Source organism: Taudactylus pleione, unplaced genomic scaffold, assembly GCF_031769625.1.
Source record: "Taudactylus pleione unplaced genomic scaffold, aTauple2 ptg000329l, whole genome shotgun sequence".
In the NCBI taxonomy this organism is placed as follows: domain Eukaryota; kingdom Metazoa; phylum Chordata; class Amphibia; order Anura; family Myobatrachidae; genus Taudactylus; species Taudactylus pleione.
Genome location: NW_028284730.1, coordinates 1,818,803 through 1,842,890, shown reverse-complemented (window position 1 = coordinate 1,842,890; position 24,088 = coordinate 1,818,803).

Genomic DNA, 24,088 nt, shown 5'->3' with positions numbered 1-24,088 from the left:
TGCAGCACACAGCACGCCATCACGACCCAGTCTATCTTCTCCACATGTAGATTGATGGTGGTGTGGAAAATGCGGAAGCGGTTGCTCATTATTCCAAACGCATTTTCCACAATGCGCCGTGCCCGGGATAGACGGTAGTTGTATATCCTTTTCTCTCTGGTCAGGCCCCTGTGTGCAAATGGCTTCATCACATGTTCATGTAATGCAAAAGCCTCATCTGTAACGAAAACGTAATTTAGGCCGTGCTTTGTCTGGTCCAGTGAGGGCAGGTTGAGGGTTTTGTTGGCGAGTCTCTGGTAGAAAGCCGTCTTTTTGAAGGATCCACCATCTGAAGCACGCCCATTCTTGCCGACATCCACAAATAGAAATTCGTAGTTGGCATTCACCACTGCCATGAGAACGATGCTGAAGAATCCTTTGTAGTTATAGTAATATGATCCGGTGTTGGCAGGTGGGTTGATGCGGATGTGTTTACCATCGATGACTCCTCCGCAGTTAGGAAAATTCCAACGTTGTTCAAAATCTTCCGCAATGCTGGTCCACTCCTCCACGGTGTTAGGAAACTGTAAAAATAGGAAAAAAGATGTTAAAACATGACTATAATATTTTTTATATCTTTTTTCCCTATATAGACTCCCACCCAAGACCCTGATTTAACATCAACACCGGACCTCAGTCTGCTCGGTGGCGACAGTGATCCGGAGAATAGCACACAAGTGGAAAGTCAAGTTCCACCTGGACCCTCATCTTCGCAACAACCCCAAAAAAAGAAAAAAAAAGGCAGAAAGGAGAATTTTACAGAACGAGAGGACCATTTTTTACAAAACGCAGAACGGCTGCTGCAGAAACCCCCAGATGCAATTGATGATTTCACAGCTCATGTGAACAGCACATTGAGAAATCTGGATGCAGATATCCCCCAAAAAAATTTACGGTTAAACTACGACCTCTTGAGTCGCTGTATGAGCAAAAATATCTCAAATTTCGACATACATTGCAGATCCAATGCTATTTTCCCCTGCCCCAAATAGGTATGTCCGCCACCCCCTGCCCAGTTAGATATTACTCCCCCACCAAGCACCCAAAGCACCAGCACCACCTTGTATAATGCTCTGCTGGATGCAGCAGATGAGTCGCCCCAATATACAGAGATGTAAATTTTTTCTATATTGTAATATCACCAAATTTTATGAATTCCAATCGGTGCTTGCTGCATGGGATAGGGTGGTGATGACACCATTTGAACAAGGTCACTACGCACATGGCACAAGTACACATAGCTGGAAGCCGGGGCCACAATGTGTACTTGTGCCATGTGTGTATTGGCCTGTTCAAACTGGCGTCTGACCCACCCTATCACATACAGCCAGCTACCTATTGAGATTCATAAAATTTGGTGATAATGTTCTTTTGTAAAGTTGTAATAAAAAAGTATTTTGCACACAGTTTAGTGCACACTTTCAGTTGCCTGCAGGTCAGTGCACATTGTACTAAAAGAAGGCAATTTCTTGCTTTATATGTTGAGTAAAAAATAAATATAAACATTTTTCTTTGCACAAGAAACCAATGTGTGGTGTTTTTTTTTAACTTACCTTGCAATACTGGTACTGTAGCACTTTTACGATGGCTTTGCAGGTCTCCGGAATGATGACGCCCAAGGACTGAGGTGAGATGAGTGTCCCAAACTTTAGGTCTTCCAGTGAGCTTCCTGTAGCCAGGTATCTCAGGGTAGCCACCAGTCTGTCTTCAGCAGGGATTGCCCTCCGCCACCTTGTGTCCTGTCTCTTGATGTGGGGGGTCACCAGATGCAGCAATTCTTGGAAGCTGGCGTCATCCATGCGCAGGTAGTTCCGATAGTCCTCCGGGTTGTTCTCCTTGATCTCTATCAGCAGGGACATGTGAGAGCGGGTATCCCTTTGTAGCAGCCACTCCTTGGTCCAGCATGCTCTCGTCCTTCTTCGCTGGGCCCTCTTCCTAATCTCCCGGACCCCGGCTTCAGCGACCAACACTTTATACTGATAGGGACGCATCAGTACAGAATTCAGGAACAGGATAGAATGCAGGTAGGTAGCACACACTTGCAGGTAGAATAAACTTTGTATAAGGCAAGCCAAATATAAAGAGCACAGTAGCAATGTACAGGATTCAGCAGGAATACACCTAGCCTCATCTAGTAGCAGAGCAGAATGTACACAGAGTTTAAAGGGTTCCTGCTGTTTATACTCCCTAGATAGCCCCTCCCATTGTTATGGCTATTTAAATTTCCCACCAATAGTCAAGAGCCTGTTTTATTTTTTTTTTAAACTCACGATTTGTTATGTCCAATCTCACGATGCATACGATCCGATAGATCGTGAGATCGTAAGACAGATTGGGTGTCATTTTTCCCAAATCGTGATCACGACGGCAAGGGAGCTCCCGTGAAAGTTCATGAGGAAATTGGCCATAAAATCGTATCGTGAGCACATCGGTATATGTGTGGGCACCTTAAGTCCCCCCCGGGAGCCCTAAACCTAACCCTCCCCCCTGCGGCTGTCCGCGCCCGGCATCACTTCGATCGGGATGCCGGGCGTCGGTCTTCCGGCGTCTGGTTAATGACAGGCGTCTAGATTTAGACGTCTGTCATTAGTACCACGCTGGGATTAGAATGTCTGGAAGCCTGCGGTTGGGATTTAGACCGTCGGCTTCCAAACTACATCCCCCGTCAGGGACCTAAATTTCCGCCCAGTGGCAATGGCATCGGCAGCGGCTCCGTACTTAGACACTGTGGGGCCCGGCGGACACGGTCGGCGGGTGCAGCAGCGCTGTCAGATGCAGGTGGCTATGGGTCCCTGCACCACAGCGGGCCCATGTGCAAGGCACTGGCTGCCCCACCGCTAGTTCCGCCGCTGCACACACAGAACACGCAGCTCACAGGCACTTCTATTGAATATTTCTATTCTATGCCATGTTCTACTAAACACGATTCTAAGTAAATCCGTGAGTTGTATTCCTGTCTATGAAAAGTACTTGGTTTGATGGTCTATTGACTTCTATTTGCACGTCTAGTCGTCTATTTCTGTGCAGGATCGTGTTTTTGCACTTGTCTGTGCCTTAGTAAATATCTGAGTCCCAAATTCAGGGAAAACTCACCCTGGAATGTAATCTCGGCCAGACACGATTCTTTGTAAATCTTCACCTGAGACTCCCCCTGAGATTCTGAGGTCAATTCAATGAACTCTCCCCCGCATGCAAGTTGCCGTTGCAATGGTGTAGAAACGCCAGCAACGGCAGCCGAACTTACCCCCTCACGGCCCGATCTGGCCCCGGACTTACTGATTTTTTTTTATGCGGTCCTGTGGGGTTGCGAACAAAACTACATGAGTCCGGAGCTACCATAAATGCAGCATATAGCCACACTTACTCCCAGCCATAAGTAATTTACTTGTAATTGAATCGACCCTTATATACACACTTACGTTAGCTATGGAATCCCGGATTATAGTTCACATCCCCATAGGACTGCATACAATAACCAGTGAGCCTGAGACAAGGTTGGGCCGCGAGGGGGGTGAGTGTGGCTGCCATTGACAGTATTTCTACACCACATTGCAATGGAAAGTTGAACCCTAGCTGTATAGAATACCTACATTGGGTGTAGTAGTATTACCGCCGGCCGCATAAGGTAAGTATAACTAAACCTATTTTCCCCACTAACCCTAACCTTCTCTTAGGGGTGCCTAACCCTAACCTCCCCCCCAAGTGCCAAACCCTAACCCCCCTCCCCCACAATGGTGGATCTAGACTTTACTTTTAGGGGGGGCGGTTTAAGAATACTAACTCCTACCCCCAGATCCCCCAATTATATAATGCTCCACAGAGGCTCCCCCCAGCACCACATGTATACCAGACCCTCCCAATAATAATATGCTCCACAGAGGCTGCCCCCAATAATAATATTCCCCATAGAGTAGGCAAGCCTCCAATTAGCAGCACTTAGGGGTGTGGCCTATGGTAATTAGGCCACACACTCCTTTCAGTTGCACACGGTGGGAGAGTGTCGGAGTCCTTCTCCGCACAGGACGTGGCAACACCTGAGCCCACCCTGTGGGTGAATGAATACCCGCATTTTTCTCTGTGTATGCAATTCGGGTGTAATTATGACATAAGCTCCAATATCCAGACGTTTTACTCTCGGCAGGTTGCCATGCTCCAGGACTGTACTAGAGACAGTCCCAAACTGTGTATAGTTATTAGTAGATAGTCTTGTGCTGTCAGGATGGCTCTGAGAGCGATCAGGGCTGCCAAGAGCCGGTCCGGCTGAAGGGGCGGCTCTTGTGCTGGGCTACTCAGCTGACAGGAAGAAGGAGGGAGTGGCGTCAGACCCGGGCCTCCGCTGGGCCCCTTCAGCAAGCCCATGCCCAGGTAATTAGTACCTGCTCCCCCTCCCTCTCGGCACCCCTGAGAGTGATATATAAACATAAATAACATTGTATAAGGATGTGATGACTGGGACAGTATACAAAAAAGAGTGTTAGGGTGATTTCTGACTTTTGTGCTCAGTATTTAGGATTTAAAAATGTTTGCAAATAACTTTCAGTAAAAGGGAATAGAGGGCCTGATACAGCAGAGGACGGAATTGTGTCTGACACCTTTTGCTGAATCTGCAATCCCATCTGCAATCCCTGCGCTGCGGCCGAGGCCGCAGCCGGGGATCATCTTTGCGACCACTCAGCTTATGCAGGTATGCCAGTTTCCGGGAGTGCAGGACATCCCTGCCCCCACCCCACAAACACCTCTGCCTCTCAATCAGGCAGAAGCATAACAGGGTCTGCGGGCAAACTCACAAGACTCGTTCTGCACATGCGCAGATTCCCTATAAATTGGGAATCTGTGTCCAACAACAGTTTAGCGTCCTCTGTTAAATCAGGCCCAGAGTTGGAAAACTGTTGTATCACATGTCCGGTGATGACAATGACAGTATAGAGAACATTTGTATCAAACTGAAGTTTAATATGTTAAACATTAATTTACATTTTTTTTTGCCAAAAATAATCCAAGGTGAGTTCTGAACATCACAGTTGTGATACAATACAAAGTATCTGTTTCATGGTTCAGCAGTGACAACATTTTGTGTTGAAGTTGAAAAGATTCATAAACTGATACAGAGGATCCGATTCAATTAGCCTCTGGCACGGTTCTGGCAGCTTCACTGTATACAGTATGTGTCTTGCTAGTATTTTGCCCACAACCTGTGGAAGTGCGAGCGGAAATCGTCCATGGGAACTGGCCATTATGCCCAGCAATGTCAGTCTCTCCAGCACAGTTATCCATGAACTTGATAAATAATATTTTATTATTTAACTTTTTATTTACTGATTCTACAAAAAGGACATTGTATTTTGTTAGCACAGATAGAGCATTATTTTGGAACTATAAGGGATATAGGGCCTGATTCAGAGGCGCACGATGTTTGCATGCGCTCGCTCTGAATCAGGGCGTTCCTTTTTTTTCCCCGGCCTCCAGGCCGCTCGCACAGCTGTAGGTGACCACCCACAGCTTGTGCGAGCGGCCTGGCCATGGTCCCGATTATCGAGACCATCGGGCTTGCGGCGAGACCCTGCAGGAGGGTCTTGGTTCCCGCAAGCCCGAGTGGACTTCCTTCTCTAAGTGCAGCCACCCCCCCTCCCTGCCTACAAAATGGGGCGAGCTGTCAATCAACATCGACAGCCGCCCCGTCTTGTAGTGAGCCCCGGAGCGACGGAGCTGCCGTCGCTCGCTGGGGCTCTCGCATGCGTATGCCGGAGGCGGCGCATGCGCAGGGGCCAAACATCGACCCGCTTGCGAGCGCTATGTGCTCGCGAGTGGGTCTGAATCAGGCCCATTGTATTTACTAGAGGTCGATTTTAATAGATTTTGATCGATTTTAAATCAATCAAAATCGACCAAAATCTGTTGTGTTTCTGGGGCTAAATCACACTTTTTCTAATACTAAAAAAAACAAATAAACATTGTCTGTTAGTAAATGTGTGATTTAGCCCCAGAAACACAACATAAATGTTGGTTGATTTTGATCGTTTTAAATACATTGAAATCAACCTTTAGTAAATTTACCCCTGAATGAGTAGGCATTTTTTTAATGTAGAGATATTATACAGGGATATTTGTAAGAATAGACTTGGAGAGGGGGGGGGGGATTTTTTGCAGTTGACTTGGAAAAAAATAAACAAAATATGCCACGTGTTATACCATAGACACCTGAGCTAATAAACACATGATGTAACATAAGAGCTGCTATGACACATATATTATGGTGATCACATCCACACAGGGCTCAGGAAGGTGCCAGGCTGGAGAGGTGCCACCTCCTTCTCCATTTGCTGGCACCTGCTGAGATTTTGTTACCAGCGGGTGATTGGCGGCTCCCTCCCTGCAGTCAGAGGCTGGAGCTCACTGCAGTGGGTGTAGCGAGAGAGGTCATGATGTCTCTCCCACAGTGCCAAGCATGAGGAGCTGTCGGATGGCGGTAGGCGCAGGAGTGGCGATTCGAGTAAGTACAATGTTGTGTGTGTGTATGTGTGTCTTTATATCTTTATGTTTAAGGGACACTACTGTGGGCATTGTATAAGTGGCACTACTACTGTGGTAATTGTATTGGGGATACTACTGGCATTTGTATAGGGGGCACTATTACTGTGGGCATTGCATAAGAGGCACTACTACTGTGGTCATTGCATGTAAGGGGCACTACTACTGTGGGCATTATATGTAAGTGGTACTACTACTGTGGGCATTGTATAAGTGGCACTACTACTGTGGGTATTGTATAGGGGATACTACTGGCATTTGTATAGAGGGCACTATTACTGTGGGCATTGCATAAGAGGCACTACTATGGTCATTGCGTGTCAGGGGCACTACTACTGTGGGCATTGTATAAGTGGCACTGCTACTATGGGTATTGTATAGGGGATACTACTGGCATTTGTATAGGGGGCACTATTACTGTGGGCTTTGCATAAGAGGCACTACTACTATGGTCATTGCCTGTAAGGGGCACTACTACTGTGGGCATTATGTGTAAGAGGCACTACTACTGTGGGCATTGCGTGTAAAGAGCACTACTACTGTGGGCATTGTGTAGGGGCACTACTACTGTGGTCATTACATAAGGGGCACTACTATGGGCATTACGTGTAAGGGGCACTACTACTGTGGGCATTGCATGTTATAACAGGCACTAATACTGTGGGTATTGCATAAGGGGCACTACTACTGTGGGCATTGTGTGTAAGGGGCACTACTACTGTGGGCATTGCGTGTAAGGGGCACTACTACTGTGGGCATTGCATGTAAGGGGTACTACTATTGTGGGCATTATGAGTGTAAGAGGCAGTACTGTGGATATGGTGTATAAGGGGCCCTACTATGAACATTGCATATAAGGGGCACTACTGTGTGTTGTAACGTGAATAAGGGACACTACTATGTGGTGTAATGTTAATCAGAGCACTATGTGCAGTGTAATGTGAATAAGATTGTGTTACTTTGTGACTTAATTTGAATTGGGGGTACTATTGTGTGTACAATCCCTTTTGTCGTGACACTACACCTCTTTTTTCTTCGGCACGTGCTGTCTCTTTATGAAGAATGGGAGGGAGGGCGCAAATTTATAGTTTGCAGGGGCACTGAACACCCTAGCACCCGCCCTGCATCCACATTATTTCCTGCAAGTCATGTGGATACCATTTTGGCGAATGGGAACTGAGACCTCTGATATCACTTTACCCACATGTTATATATCTAGAAGAACAACCGGTCACTATTTACACGTGCATTCAATTTGAATTTCAACATACGCATTGCTATAGTTTTCAACTGGGTTGTGTATTACATGGACAACTTATAAAGGCAAATTCTCCCTGACACAGGGAGGTGAGTGACAATAATTGTCTGGTGTCTGATAACAGTTTTGTGTATAGTGATTCACTTAAGAAACCTAATCTTCTGTGCTAACCAAAACTTTATCAATACTACTATAGTTACATCAATGCAGACGGTGTAATGGTTAGCGTTACTGCCTCACAGCACTGAGGTCATGGGTTCGATTACCACCACGGCCGTACCTGTGCGGAGTTTGTATATTCTCCCTGTGCTTGCGTGGGTTTCATCCGGGTACTTCGGTTTCCTCCCACATTCCAAAAAAAATATACTGGTAGGTTAATTGGCTCCCAACACAAATTAACCCTAGTGTGTATGTGTGTGCGCATGTGAAAGGGAACATAGATTGTAAGCTCCACTGGGGCAGGGACTGATGTGAATGGCCAAACATTCTCTGTAAAGCGCTGTGGAATATGTGTGCGCTATATAAATAACTGGTAATAAATAAATAAAATCAATGTTTACTCTGAATTGAAAAACTGATGCCTTGTTTGGCTCGGTGAGTAATTATGTAGTCACTCAAATGGAACTCCTCCAGGTACTAGAATGGAACTCCTCCAGCTACTAGAATGGAACTCCTCCAGCTACTAGAGAAGCTACTAGAATGGAACTCCTCCAGCTACTAGAATGGAACTCCTCCAGCTACTATGGGGTATCTGAATAGCAGAGTTTGTATTATTTAACTTTTACCAATAACTGTAATATCTACATTCAATAGAGAGGATGTGGCTGTAAATGCCCCACATTAGTAATTTAGCACCCCAAATTGATTTATTAAGTGCCCTGATAAACCCAACTCATACAAGGTGCTGATAATCACTAACTCTGATTGGCCAGTATATACATGGTGAAAGCTTATGAGTGAGAACTGTACCAGTAACACTTATAAAAAATTAAATAAAGCTGGCTTAAAACAAATGAAACATTTCTAAGCTAAGCCCTGAACAGCGCTGTTGTAGACCTGTGCCTGTGCTGAACAGCGCTTCTGTAGATCTGTGCTGAACTGCGCTTCTGTAGACCAGTGCTGAATAGAGCTTCTGTAGACCCGTACTTTTGTTGAACAACGCTTCTGTAGATCTGTGTCTGTGCTGAACAATGCTTCTGTAGACCTGTGCCTGTGCTGAACAGTGCTGCTGTAGACCTGTGCTGAACAGCGCTTCTATAGACCTGTGCTGAATAGAGCTTCTGTAGACCCGTGCCTTTGTTGAACAGCGCTTCTGTAAGACCTGTGCCTGTGCTAAGCAGCGCTTCTGTAGACCTGTGCCTGTACTGAACAATTCTTCTGTAGACCTGTGCCTGTGCTGAACAGCGCTGCTGTAGACCTGTGCTGAACAGCGCTTCTGTAGACCTGTGCTTGTGCTGAACAGCGCTGCTGTAGACTTGTGTCTGTGCTGAACAGCTCTGCTGTAGACCTGAGCTTGGTCAGCATACATGCTGAGTGCTGTGCTGCTTTACAGGAAATCCCTTTACTCGTTCTGCAATTTCTGTGTCCTGGAGGGGACAAGGCTTATCCGGTTAGTCTCTCCAGTCTGGTTCCTCCAGCTGTTCCTGCCTAGATTATATTAATTACAAGAGGCACGGCAGGTTTAGTACATCATCACACAATCTGTAATAAGGCCCCACCGCCATCCTCCATGGCATGACTTGGGTAATAAAGCATACTGTTTTAACTTTTCTTTTCTTTATTCCCATATTTGAATTAATGGTATCTGTTTAAATATTTGCTCTTGGTTATGTAACTTTCCCTCCTGTAATGTTGATAGGATTCTGTCTTTGATGGATCAATAGTGATGTGTGTAGTTTGTAATATCTGAATGTCTGTAACTTGCAGTTTTCAAATGCGTCATCTGTAGAAATAATTGACAAGGTATAGGTATAGATTGATGGTATTTGCTCCTTGCACCCTTTTTTTGCATCTGTTAGCCCTAGCATCCTGTCCATAGGACAGTGAAATTACAATTAGGTAATCTGTAAACACTCACGAGCGGGGCCCTCTTTTCTCTTATTCTCTCCTGATACAATCCATGTCCCCAGCGTGCTCCCACTCATGCTCGTCAATAATCCTATCTGTCTGCTGATCTCGGAGTACTGGGTCATTGAGTGTTTTATTGTCACTCACACAGTCGTCTTATTTCACTTACTCTATCCCATTAGCCTAAATGTTTTTATACTTCTTATGTTGAATTGGTTATGGTTTCAATGTTCTTAGTGTTATTTTTTCTCTGTATAGTGCTACGGACACTCGATGGTGCCACATAAATAAAGGTTGATGATGATGATAATAATAATAATAATAATAATAATAATAAGTAATCTTGGTGACTCCAACTAGTGGAGAACTACAGCTTACATGTGTCACACGCCAGTCACTGACCCAAATCACTTATCTGAAATGTGGTTGGCACCCTCTCGGCAGCTACCGCAATTCTGGACTATGGGTGCCACCATCTTGGATTGTGTCACATGTTCTGCTCTGCCAATTTGCATTCACCAGCTCTCGGTCATAAATTAGGAAGTACTGGCAGTACATTGCTAGTACAACTTCTCACCTAAAGGACCTAGAACCTTATTCAGAGTCGGTCGCGAGCGCTGAGCGCTCGCAACCGGCTCGATGTTGGTCCACAGGGCATGCGCACAACGGAGCCGGCTCCGTCGTGCGCATGCGCGAGCCCCCACTAAGGACGGGTGATCCGTCGTTAGCGGGCTCAAAGCAGACGGAGCGAGCTGTCGATGTTGATTGACAGCTCGCTCCGTTTGCTGGGCGGGCAGGGGGCGTGCCTGCCCAAATGGAGGCGTTCAGTGATGTCAGTGGGGAGCTTCCTGCTGAAACACAGCAGGGAAGCTCCCCGGGGCTTAAAGTTGACGAGACCCTACCCTAGGGTCTCGTCGTAAGCCCCGATGGTCGCGATGGTTTTGACCATCGAGACCATCTCCCTTAGCGGTCATTACAGCTGTGGGTGTTAACCCACAGCCTAACGACCGACATGGAGGTGGCCATTCAGGATGCAAGCGGCCGCCCTGTTTCTGAACGACCGCTTGCATCCTACGACCGCCTCTGAATGAGGCCCCTAGTATCTTGGCTCCTGGTCCTGCATTGCGTCCCAGCAGTTTGTTCCATTATATTCCAACAGCCAGCTCCAGCTGTGCTTTCTAGCATTATGTTCAAGTATATTCCTGCAGCCAGCTCCAGTTGTGCTTCCTAATATTCTGTTCCGGTATATTCCTGCAGCCTACTCCAATTCTGCTTCCCAGCTCCTTTGTTCATAGACAAATCCTGAAAACCTGCACTTGCCTAATAATCCAGGTAATAGGCAAAACCTGAAAACTTGCACTTGTCTGATACTCCAGCTAATAGGCAAATCCAGAAAATCTGCACTTGCCTAACTCTCCAGCTATTGGTTATCCCGCAAGCCTGCATCCAGTCTCAGACTCTATCTCGCTGCCTACCCCTCTAGCATTCTGGCTGTGAATACCTCTCTGCGGTATCACTCTCCCTTTACCACCACCAGTTGTCAACATGAAGAATAGCATCATAAGGCCATCCAGCTCTACTCACATTCCAGTACGTTTAGCTAGCCCAAGGGGTCCCGACCCAAATCTCAATCCTCCGTGACACCATGGTTCTCAGTAACAATGATCTGTTGATGCTCTTAGCCAGTTCATGATGGGAGGGTTTATTCAAATTTAAGTAAAATGGGGATGCGGTCAATATCCTGGCAAAGGGGATGCTGGCGCTCAGAATACCGGTGCCGGAATCCCAACACCTGTCAGAGTACTGGCGCCGGCATCCCAAATGTAAGTAGCGGGATTAGGGGGAGGTTAGGGGCAGTGGCGTAACTAGGGTATATGGAGCCCAGAGCAAGTTGAAAAATGGAGCCCCCCCTCTATGTGCGCGCGCCAAAAAATGGGCATGGTCACATACCACGAAAGGCGTGGCCACTGAAAATGGGGCATGTCAACATGACACACACACCTTTTTCATCACTCTGGGAACATTCCTTTCCATTCCATATGCACCTTAATGCTCCCAGTAGTAGTGCCCCTCTTGCAATGCCCACTGTAGTAATGCCCCATATGTAATAACCCCAGGAGCAGTGCCCTTTATACAGTGCCCCCAGTAGTGCACCTTTATACTGTGCCCCCCTATGCAGTGCTCCTTATACAGTCCCCCCCTATAGTGGTCCCTCTTATGCAGGGGCCCCCAGTAGTGCCCCTTATACAGTACCCCCAGTAGTGGTCCCTCTTATGCAGGCCCCCAGTAGTGCCCCTTGTACAGTACCCCCAGTAGTGCCCCTTATATAGTACCCCCAGTATGCAATGCCCCCAGTAGTGATCCTCTCCCCTATGCACTGCCCCCCATAGTGGTCCTCCCTATTCAGTGCCCCCAGTAGTGCCCCTTACATAACACACACAGACATAAATACACATACAAAAAACCGACTTAGCTTACCTGAATCCATGCTCCTGCCGCGCCCGCCGCTGTCTGCTCCTCCGTCCTCCCGCTCAGTCACGCTCGGTACTGTGGGAGAGACGTCATGACGTCTCTCCCATCACCCACTGCTGGAGCCGGAAGGTGGAGCTCATGAGTGAGCTCCAGCCTGGCTCTGGCAGTGGGCGCAGCAGCCATTGAGAGTCTGTCTGACTCTCATAGGCTGCTGAAACACACACAACGCTGCCAGGTAATACGAGTGTACTACCCAGCGCCGGCAATGATGTGAGTGTAACTGTATAGTGCGGACCGCACTCACTGTGGTCTGCACTACACTGACTGACTAGGGCGGACCTACAAGACCTGTACTGTGGCGGGCGGCTCCCCCTCGTGCTGCCGGTCCCACGGTGCCCAGGGCACGAGCCCCGGCAGCCCTACCCTAGTTACGCCACTGGTTAGGAGTTAGGCACTGGGGGGAGGGTTAGGCACTAAGGGGGTGAGTTAGGTTTAGGGTGCGGGGAGGGTGAGGTTAGGTTTAGACACTAGCAGGGGAGGTTAGATTTTAGGCACCAAGGAGGGAGAATTAGGGTTAGAGGTAGGGAGAGGGGGAGGGTTAGGATACCTACCGACAGGTGTCTGTATCCTAACCCTGTCGGGATGCTGGCGTCAGGATTTGGACCGCCTCCTGTACCTAACCCGTAAAATTAACATAATGTCATTTCTATGCTTCCATGTGATTGATGCTGACCGAGGCTTCTGTTCAATTTTCCCATGCGGTAAGTACAACCATATTTCTGATATAGATAATATTTCTCACCAAAAGGGACGTGATCAAACTAAAACACTGAAAGGAAAAGTACACAAAGTACAATGCAAATAAATGGCCACGTCAAGATACTATATTGTGGAAAAGATGTGGCAGTCACTTCCCTATCTTTTAATGCTTTGAAAAAATATTAATTAGATGAATAAAAAATAACAACCAGCACAGCATAGGTGGTATAGCCTGGGCTGGTCACTGCAAAAGCAGGGGGAATGATGGCCATGAAAAAGCGGCACCAGATGTTCTGATTGGTTATTTGTGTACTGACCCCTTAATTAATTAATTTTTTTCCATAAGCATGGAGCATAAAATTCTATGGGGCCTATACACGGCCTCCGATGATTAAGTATTGGTCTGACTGCGAGGGATACTTAAGTATCCAACTCGCCGTTGGGAACACTTGACACCGGAGCAATTCATCATTGCTTCAGGTCGGGGACAGCTATCATTTCCGCATGGTTACCAGGCCATTTACCGCTTGATGAATAGGCCCCTATATGTATATAGGGCTCTTTCTGTTATCAACTTTACAATGATATAGTTTCAAATTGACTTTTTTCTCTGTTATTGTTTGTTTATGTTCCATTATTGTTGCTAGGTCTCAGGTCAATGTCTCTTATTCCTGCCACGTAGCCAGATAACACAACATAGACAACAGAACAATATCACTAGATTATAGCTAATACTAATTACCTATTGTTAAAGGCATGCTGTAAAGTAATAGACTATTGATGCTGAGGGGTTGATGTACTAAGTGAACATTTTACCCCAGCTTGGCACACCTGTGTTCACTCCCAATCAGTTTAGGAGAAAGTTTAAGAAAATGTCTATTTTATCTTCTTTGCCATCTTCCTGCAAACTGATGGTAGGTAAACAGAGATCAGAAACTAGAGTTAAGCTGGGTACACACTGAACAGATATACTGTATCTGCAGATCGAGTGGTCTGCAGATATATCTGCAGATGATTGTCGTTCATACACACTGAACGACCATTATCTATCTCTGGCCATGGGTCCCGCTGGCCTGGGGGCATGTTCCGCCCCCCTCCCTGCGGCCTCTGCTGCAAGTGTACAGGCAGTTGCAGACCACCCTTACACACTGCACAATAGACAGATATATCTGCCATCGGCTGTGCAGCAGAGTTGACTCAATATGTTTGTGAATGATGTCGTAAAGACATATCGCTGGTACACACTGGCCTACAGGCACCTGATATATTGGCTGATTGATTGATCGGCAAATATATCTGTCAGTGTGTACCCAGCAGCCAATGAGAGTCTGTCTGACTAGTGCAATTAGTAAATCACCCCCAGAGACAGGGAGAAACATCAGCCATTGAAACCAACCAATCCTCCTAAAACCCGCAGAAATATTAATGCTATTAACTTTCAACAACTATCTACCTCTCTACAACGACTCTCACCAATTTCTGCACTCACTTCTCCTGAGACTGCTACATCACACCTAAACCAGATTCTAGACAAAGCCCTCGATGAAGCAGCTCCAGCTACCCATCACACACCACGTAGACTTAGACGTCAATGGTGGCATTCTAACTTAACAAGGCATCTACAAAAACTCTCATGTAAAGTAGAACATCAGTGGCAAAAGTCTCGTACTCCATGTGACTTCCTCACATATAAGACGATCTACAACTTTTATCGTACTGCTCTGGACGCTGCCAAACAAACATATTTCCAATCTCTTATCTCTGCTCAAGCCTCTAACCCCAAGCGACTTTTTAATATATTTAAACTGCTTCTTACCCCTCCCTCACCCAACCCACCTGCTACTATCTGTGCGCTTGACCTTGCTTCCTATTTTAATTACAAGATTGATAAGATCCGAAATGAAACAGTGGGCTCTTCTTCAGGTAGTGACCTGCTCAATTCCCTACCTGAACCCACTATTACCTACTATATTACCTTTCCTCTTGATCCTATACCCTCACAAATCAGTAAAGCACTGGCTCCTGTGCTCATCGCAACCCTAACTAAAATCTGTAATCTCTCTCTCTCTCTCTACTGGCATCTTTCCATGACTGTTCAAGCATGCAGTGATTACTCCCATTTTGAAAAAACAAAATTCTGACTCTAACACTCTCTCAAATTACTGTCCTATCTCCCAGCTCCCATGCCCCTCCAAGCTACTTAAGAGACTTGTCTACACCCGCCTCACACACTTTCTAAACTCACACAACTTATTGAACCCACTTCAGTCCAGCTTTCGTTCCCAACACTCCACAGAGACAGCACTGACTAAGGTAGTTAATGATCTGGTCACTGCCAAGGCTAAATGCCATTACTCACTCCTAATTCTTCTAGATCTCTCTGCTGCTTTTGACACTGTTGACCACTCTCTTCTCATACAAACACTACAATCCCTAGGTCTTAAGGACACAGCCCTTTCTTGGTTCTCTTCCTACCTATCTGATCGCTCTTTTACTGTTTGTTTTTCTGATTCTGCCCCCTCTTCACTACCTCTAGCAGTTGGAGTACCAAAAGGCTCTGTCTTAGGTCTTTTGTTATTCTCAATCTATACCACCTCTTGGCAAACTAATCCGCTGTTTTGGATTTCAGAACCATCTGTATGCGGATGATAATCTACCTATCCTCCCCAAATTTATCACCATCTGTATTATTCCGTGTCACTGAATTTCTGCCATTTCATCTTGCCACCTGAAACGTAATATTTCTAAAACAGAATTAATTATATTTCCACCGGCCAATAACAGTTACCAACCTGATCTCTCTATCACTGTTGTTAACTCGACAATCCACCCTGCCCCACAAGCTCGCTGCCTTGGTGTCATCCTTGACTCTGAACTGTCCTTTGTTTTCCACATTCAATCTGTCTCAAAATCATGCTACATACATCTAAAAAACACATCCAAAATTTGACCATATCTCACACAAGACACTGCAAAAACTCTAATCCATTAATCATTATTTCCCGCATTGACTATTGCAATAATCTCCTTACTGGTCTTTCCAAAAACAGGCTATCGCCATTACAATCCATTATGAATGCAGCTGCAAGGCTTATCTTCCTTGCCAAATGTTCATCTTCTGCTGCCCCGCTCTGTCAGTCCCTCCATTGGTTGCCGGTTTTCTACCGTATTCAATACAAAATACTTTTACATACACATAAGGCCATTAACCAAACCACACCAACATACCTCCCTTCACTCATCTCAAAATATCTCCCAATCTGACCTCTGCGCTCAGCACAACATCTGCATCTCACATCCCCACGCATTACTTGCTCCCATTCACGGTTACAAGACTTTCTTTGGGCTGCACCTACTCTATGAAATGCCTTACCATGCACAATAAGACTTACCTCTAGTCTCCAATCCTTCAAGCATTCACTGAAAACTCACCTCTTCAGGCAAGCTTATCAGATTCCAGAACCACCCACATAACCTTCATAACTTCCATGTCTAATTACATCCCCTTTCACAGTCCTCACATAACCTCACACATTGTCTTTCTCTCACATTCTCCTGACATTTGGCCGACATTCCTGTGTGACTGGATCATGCAGCCCACCAAGAAACTCTGCATTCTGGCTAAAACAAAATTGCAATATATAGCACCTATCCTTGTGCATCAATGCCTATTTCCCTATAGATTGTAAGCTTGCGAGCAGGGCCTTCCTACCTATATATCTGTCTGTTATTACCCAGTTTTGTTCTATTAACGTTTCCAATTAAAAAGCGCAACGGAATATGCTGCGCTATATAAGAAACTGTTAATAAAATAAAATAAATAAATCAGTTAACAGTTGCAACTCTCTAGAGTCACATATATATATATATATATATATATATATATTATACCATCCAAAAAAGACACAGCACTCCAAGGGCTCCAAACTGGACAACAGAAGTGCCCCCTGCAGGACGGAAGTACCGCGCAGCAGGCACAGGTGGGAAAGACAGATATACCAATAAAACCATCTAATTACATATCACCATAAGTGATATACAAATAGATATAAAACATACAGAATAGAAGTTGCAAGAAAAAGATGTTACAGGTTACAAAAAAAACATTACATAGCCAAATAACTAAAACGGCTAAGATGCAAGCACAACCATTGAAATACACATCCTAATATCTACAGTATCTTACTAAACATATAGGAAACTACACTAATCAGCTTACAGAAACTGTTTATATAAGGGAATTCCAGTTAATTTTATCGTTCAAGCCCCTAGGGCAAATTGTGTCGAGCCTAATAATCCAAGGTGCTTTAGTACGGAGCAGTGTTTTACCCCTATTACCACGTCTTGCAGACTCTGGTATATGATCAATTATCATATATCGCAGCGCTGCCAAGGAATGGCCCTCGGCCTTAAAATGTCTGGCCACCGGCTGTTCGATATCTTTACCTGATAATGACAAATTGATCGCCGATCCATGTAGGGCCATTCTATCACGGAATTTCCGTATAGTCTGGCCCACATAGCAAAGACCACAGGGACACAGGATGATATACACTACATGAGTAGTCATACATGTCAATACAAGATGAATCTTCTACATTTTTTCATAATGGGGATGTTTAAAAGATCTCCCTTGTATCAAAAATTTACATGTGACACAATTATGACAGCTTTAGCAGCCAGGTGGTTTAGTGTATACATTCGGGGTCTTAGGGACACCTCTACCTGTAATATCTGTGACCATAAGATGATCTTTCAAATTACGGCCTCGTCTGAATGCAGCCACAGTTCTTAACTCTTTAAACACCAATAAATCGGGATCAGATGACACCATAGGCCACAGTGCCTTAGTGGTGTATTTGATAACAGGACTAGCTACTGTAAAGCTACTCGACCAGGGTAAGAACTTATCCTGCTTCTTAGATCTTGGCTGCAGGAGCTGAGATCTAGACATTTGTAACACTTTAAACCTTTACTGTTGAAACAGCTTGTGATCATAACCTCTAGACAAAAACTTCTTAATAAGGTCATACAAACTTACAGCAATCTGTGACTGATCACTCATCAACCTCGCTACCTGCATCATTTGAGATAATGGTAGCCCTCTCTTAAGGGCCGATGGGTGATGACTAGAAGCTAAAAGAAAGGTGTTACGATCAACATCCTTAGAGTACACATCAGTCACTATCCGACCATCTATATGTACATCCAAAAAACTAGCTGACTCAGTACTACAAACATAAGTAAATTTGATGCTAGAATTCATCGCATTAATCTCCTTCAATACTGAAGAAAACAGTTCTGGTCCACCAGTCCAGATCACAAGAACGTCATCAATATAACGTGTGTACATTTTTATGTGTTGATCAATATCAAAATGATCCAGAAACATATTATTCTCCTGATCGAACATATACACATTCGCATAGGACGGTGCCACTGATGACCCCATGGCACAGCCACGGAGCTGTAAGTAATAATTACCGTCATGCAAGAAGTAATTTCTTAATAATGTTAATTCCAAAAGAGACATGAGTAGATCATGATCAAACATAGACATAGATGAATGTATGGACAAAAACTTTTGCATAGCAATCAGACCCCCTATATGGGGTATGGAGGTGTACAAATTGCACACATCCAAGCAACACAATAGGGCACCCTTGGGAACCTCTCCCACATCCTGGAGCAATTTAAAAAAACTAGTATCCTTCAAAAAATAACTTTGTAGTGGACGTAGCGGTTGTAATACACAATCCAGTAACTGGGCAACAGGCTGGTATAATGAGTCTTGTGCCAAAATAATTGGGCTGCCAGGCGACTTAACCTTATCTTTGTGTAGCTTCGGTAAAGTATACAAAACCGGAACTTTAGAGAAATCCAACAACAAAGATTTAGCCAGCTGGGGTAAAAGATCTTCTTCTGCTCCACAGCAGTATCTAAAATAGATTTTAGCTTCTGTTGATATCGTTTTTGTGGGGTCACAGCTTAATCGCTCATATACTTCCCTATCCGCAAGCTGTCTCGTTATTTCAGAGCGGTAATCATTGATATCCTGGATGATAATTGCTCCGCCTTTGTCCGCCGGTCTGATTATAATATCTTCATACCAGCTCAAGTTTTTCAAAGCTAATGTTTCTGCCTTAGATAGATTTTTCTGCACCCTACCTGGGGCTGCCAAAAACCTATTGACTGACTCATCTAGAAGTCTGTTGAAGGATTTAAGAGACAAATTAGTCGATATTGGATCATAATTAGATCTTGAAAATTTTTTGAGAAACTGCTCACAGATAGAGAGATCAGAAACCATGACCTTATCTTTAAAATGTTCTTGAAGGCGCATATTTCTTGCTAATGTGTGTCATCGTGGAAATTCGTTGGCACGAAAGAGAGACCCTTATACAGGACTTTCACCTCCTTCTCGTCCAACGTTCTCTTATTGAGAACCTCATCAAGGTTCTCATTCCTTCTTCTCATCATTCCTCCTCCTCCTTCTCAACATTCCTCCTTCCCATTGTTCCTCCAATCCCTGGGAGCAGCTGTGCTGCCTATCTTTGTTGATGTGCGGCTGTGCCCAGCAGCAGCCATGGAAAGGATCCCGATTGTGTCCGGCAGAAGTCCAGTCCCTGCCGACACTGCGGGAGACGGGAAGGTGGGGGGGAGGGAATGGAGCGCATGGGGCAGGCAGCTGCAGCGCTGACCGCTGTAATGTATATTAGCAGCTGTGCATCCGGCAGAGAAGGAGCTGGGCGCACCGCTACTATTATATATTGCAATGGCCATTGACGGTGGTGCATACATGGGTGGAGACGGTCGTTCCGCCCACCAGCTGCACCACCCTAGTTACAGCTGTGTATATATATATATATATATAGGCATCAAGAGCCAAAGCCGGCAGAAGGGGGCATGGTCTAATCGCGGGAGACTTGACCAGGTCCCCTTAGGCTAAAAAGACAAAACATTTTTTGCAGTGCCGCACAATGGTGCTGTGCGCTGGGGAGGGGGCGCTGTGAGGTGTGATCGCTCCCCCACCCACAGACATAGGAGACTGCTGCGGCAGTATCCCACTGCAGTCCAGCACACAGCAGCGTGCTGGGCTGCTGTGAGATAAGAGGGAGGAAGGGCAGTACTGGGCCACTCTAGCAAGCTTGGGCCCGAGTAATTAGTACCCGCCCCCCCCCTTTACTTATATATATATATATATATCAGTCCCTAGTGTCCGGCACATCGGAGACTGGATGACGTCACATCATGCGCCAGGCGCATATTCTGTCTGGTTTTTACTCTCTAGTGGATATTTTTCAGATGTAAGGATTCTGCATTAGTGTGTTGACAATATTTCATATACATTTGGATTGCCACAATATAATGTGGCTTTGTCTAGCTAGCTGCTATGTAAGATGTCCCGCAGACTCTGTTTCTATCTAGGCATTGTAGTCAATTATAGTATGTAACCTTATTTTAAATATTATTCCATTATGTCTTTTGTGCAGCGTAGACTTTGGTAGTCATGGTGATGGTATACACTCTAGGAGCCACGCTCCTGTGAGACGGTCGGGACGTCGGCGCCTGGAGCATGGTGTGACGTTATTCGGTCTCCGTGTGTGTGCACTATATTTCTATAAATATATATATGTGTGTATGTATGTGCATACAGTATATATGTATGTATATATATAATACAGTCTCCTGCTCTTGCCATTGGCCCCCACTCAGCACCCCTGCTTGCATGAGATGCTTCCGTTCTCCGTGTGACCTAGTGTGTCTAACTATACACAACCTTGTGATTTGTAAACTTTCCTGGAACTATGTTTTGGTAGCTAAACATATCAAGCGAATAGTTTGTTTCATAATGCAGTAACATTGCAGATCTTCATCTACTAATGTCTGTAACAATTCTGTGAAAACAGTTGCACGGGGGCTGGATCATTCCTGGCTGGGGGGATCACCAAGTTGCTAAAATGTATACATCTGATAATAGGGGCTGATTCAGCTTGCACCTCTGATCGCAGATTCGCAATGGTCGGGAAACTGCGCACGTGCTGGCCCGTACTGCGCATGTGTAGTACGGGTCTGCGTGATTGCACGCGGTTCGGCAATGAGCTGTCAGTGGTTTACAGTCTACTGTTGTTTCTGGGCTAGGAGGGGCCAGCGACAGCCTCAGTTTCCCAAAACGGAGGCATGTCACCGCCATTGTGGGGTGAGGGAAGAGGCCAGGATCTCTGGCCTCTTTTCCTGAACTGCTATGGCCGGCCTGCTTGACCACATGGTCACAGCCAGCCGAGGATCATGCAGATGATCCGAAGCTGCGTCCATGGACACAGCTCAGATCATTAATGCATGCAGGAGGCATGACGCCTCCTGCTGCTTTACCATACTAGCAAAGACGGAATTGCAAATCTACTTGTGTGCGACTTTGCAATTCTGTCCTGTGCTGAATCCATAGTGCAGCATATATTTGTAAAATAAAGTGCACATACAGTATACAGCCTCACTGACAAAGTGGGAGAGATGTATCATTAAGTGCAAATATACTGCGATACTTTCCCACTGTAATCAGTTGCAACTTGCACGGCAGCATTTTAGATTGCCAATATGCAGAAATACCTTCTTGCCTTGATAGCTCTTCCGATACAGAGCTGTCCCGATGATGCATAGACTTCCAGGATTATGGCCCGGCGGTTAAATGCGCATGTGCACCGTTGGTCTGTGCAAGCTGCAAATAATGGAGAGGGATCTAATGTGAGCGTTAACTTACACTTTCCGGAGCTAGATGCACGCGGCCATCTTGCATCCTGATAGAAACATATGTTGATTGCTGTGCTGCGTGACTACAGCAGATATCAACGATAATTTCTGCGGACCCTTTCATACATCTGAGGATCCATACAGTGCAGTAATCTTCCCGCAATTCTCAGAGGATTTACCGCACTTTTCTATCTGACAGATCCCACCCATTGTGAGCTAAGCGGTACAATGTATCAATTCCAAGCAAAAAACAGCATTATTTAAATCTGCAGAGCTCTAGTATGTGGCATCCCTACAACTGTCTCCTAGGGGCATATGTATCAAAGCTTGATGTGTGATAAAATTGTGAAATTATATCACCAACCAATCAGCTCCTAACTATCATTTCTTAAACACAGCCTGCAAAATGTCAGTTAGAAGCTCATTGGTTGGTGATATAATTTCACAATTTAATCACATATCAAGCTTTGATACATAAGCCCCCTGGTCATGAAAGAGTTACTGCTCTCCAGCCCCTGAAGTGGTACAAAGTTCCAGTGGCAAGTTTATGGGAGCCCCACATGTCACCGCAACATTACAGAGATAGGAGAAAGCAGTGCCAACAGGTGCGTTACTAAGTTTAAAAAGACCCAGGGCCCGTCCACCACCCCACATTAGTCACTCCTAATATGCACATGTACATGAAATTCAGCCACATTTAAAACTAATAATAGAAGTACCTACATAGTGATTTAATTTATAATAGTGATGGAGCCACACAACAGTTTCAGTATGTGAAATCAATTGCTCAACCAAATGTTCTCATTGCTGTAATGACACACAAAAAACAGTGGCACTATCAGAAAGGGAGTGATTATTTATTTCATTTCAACTATTATGTTTTCAGTTTGTTATTCACTTTAAATTAATTTATTCACATTAGAGTGTTTTTGTTAAACAGTAGTGAGAGTGACCAAGTAAATCTACTTTTAATTAGAGATGTGCGCCGACCCTCGTGTTTTGGTTTTGGTTTTGGATCTGGATCTCCCCTGGTTTTGGATCTGGATTGGTTTTGCCAAAATCTCACCTCAGTGTTTTGTTTTCGTGTTTTGGTTTTGGATCTGGATTTTTTCTTAAAAAATAAAAAAACAGCTAAAATCAAATAAAATGGGCCTTTTTTTGTTCCTACAGTATTAATACCCTCAATAACATTTAGTTCCACTCGTTTCCAGTCAATTTTGACCTCCTCACAGCTCACAAGGGGACCAGGAAGAGTGCTTTCCAAAAATAAATAAACATATGACTTAAATAATGCTTTGCAACTCTTCTATAAACTGGCATTTCCGACCTGTAGAGGGACATAAAAAAAACATAGTTAGTGGCCTTCAAACTGCCGTTGTTCCCACTGTCCACTTAACCATATGAGATATATTGTGAACAAGCGGAACTGAGCAGCAAATGCAATATTTCAGACCTAAGGTTTAAGTATTACGTTGTGCGACTGCGCCATGCCTGCTTGCTGGGAGTTGATTTTTTTCATCCCAGAAGGGGACCAGGAAGCGTGCTTTCCAAACATAATAAATAGACTATTGACTTAAATAATCCTTTGCAAACCTTCTTTTCTGTAACAGAATTTTCCGACCTGTATAGGGACATTAAAAAAAACAAATTGCCATTGTTCCCACTGTCCACTTCTCTTAGATATGTGAATGAGAATAGAATGTAGAAGGCCAAAATTTGGGTAGACCACACATGCCTGATTGATCAACCATGGCGACTGGATTAGTGTCATAAGGAAGAGGAGGCTGCAAACTGGGTGTCATGTTATGAGTTGGCCATATGGGGTATGTTGCTGTTAAGGGATCAAGCTGGTTATTAATATTATCAGTGGACACATTATTATAGTTGTTGTTATTCTGGGTTGCCATCTCCTGAAGGGTGTTTACCAACAGACAGAGACTACCTACCTATCAGCTCAGGCATAGACAGGTCCTGAGGAACATAGCTCTGTTCTCTGGATGGAAGCCAAATAATTGGGAGCCCCTGTTCCAAGTCCAACATCTGAAGCTCTTATCTCTCCACAACATCTATGATGATAGAAAAAATATGTCATTGGGGACATCTAGCTCCTCTTTCTGTACCCTGCTTACCCTTTTTGGACAGGAAGTCCAGGATGGATGGTTTGGAAGAAGAGGGCCTAGCAACAGATGGGGATGGTCATTATCAAGGCCTGGAGAC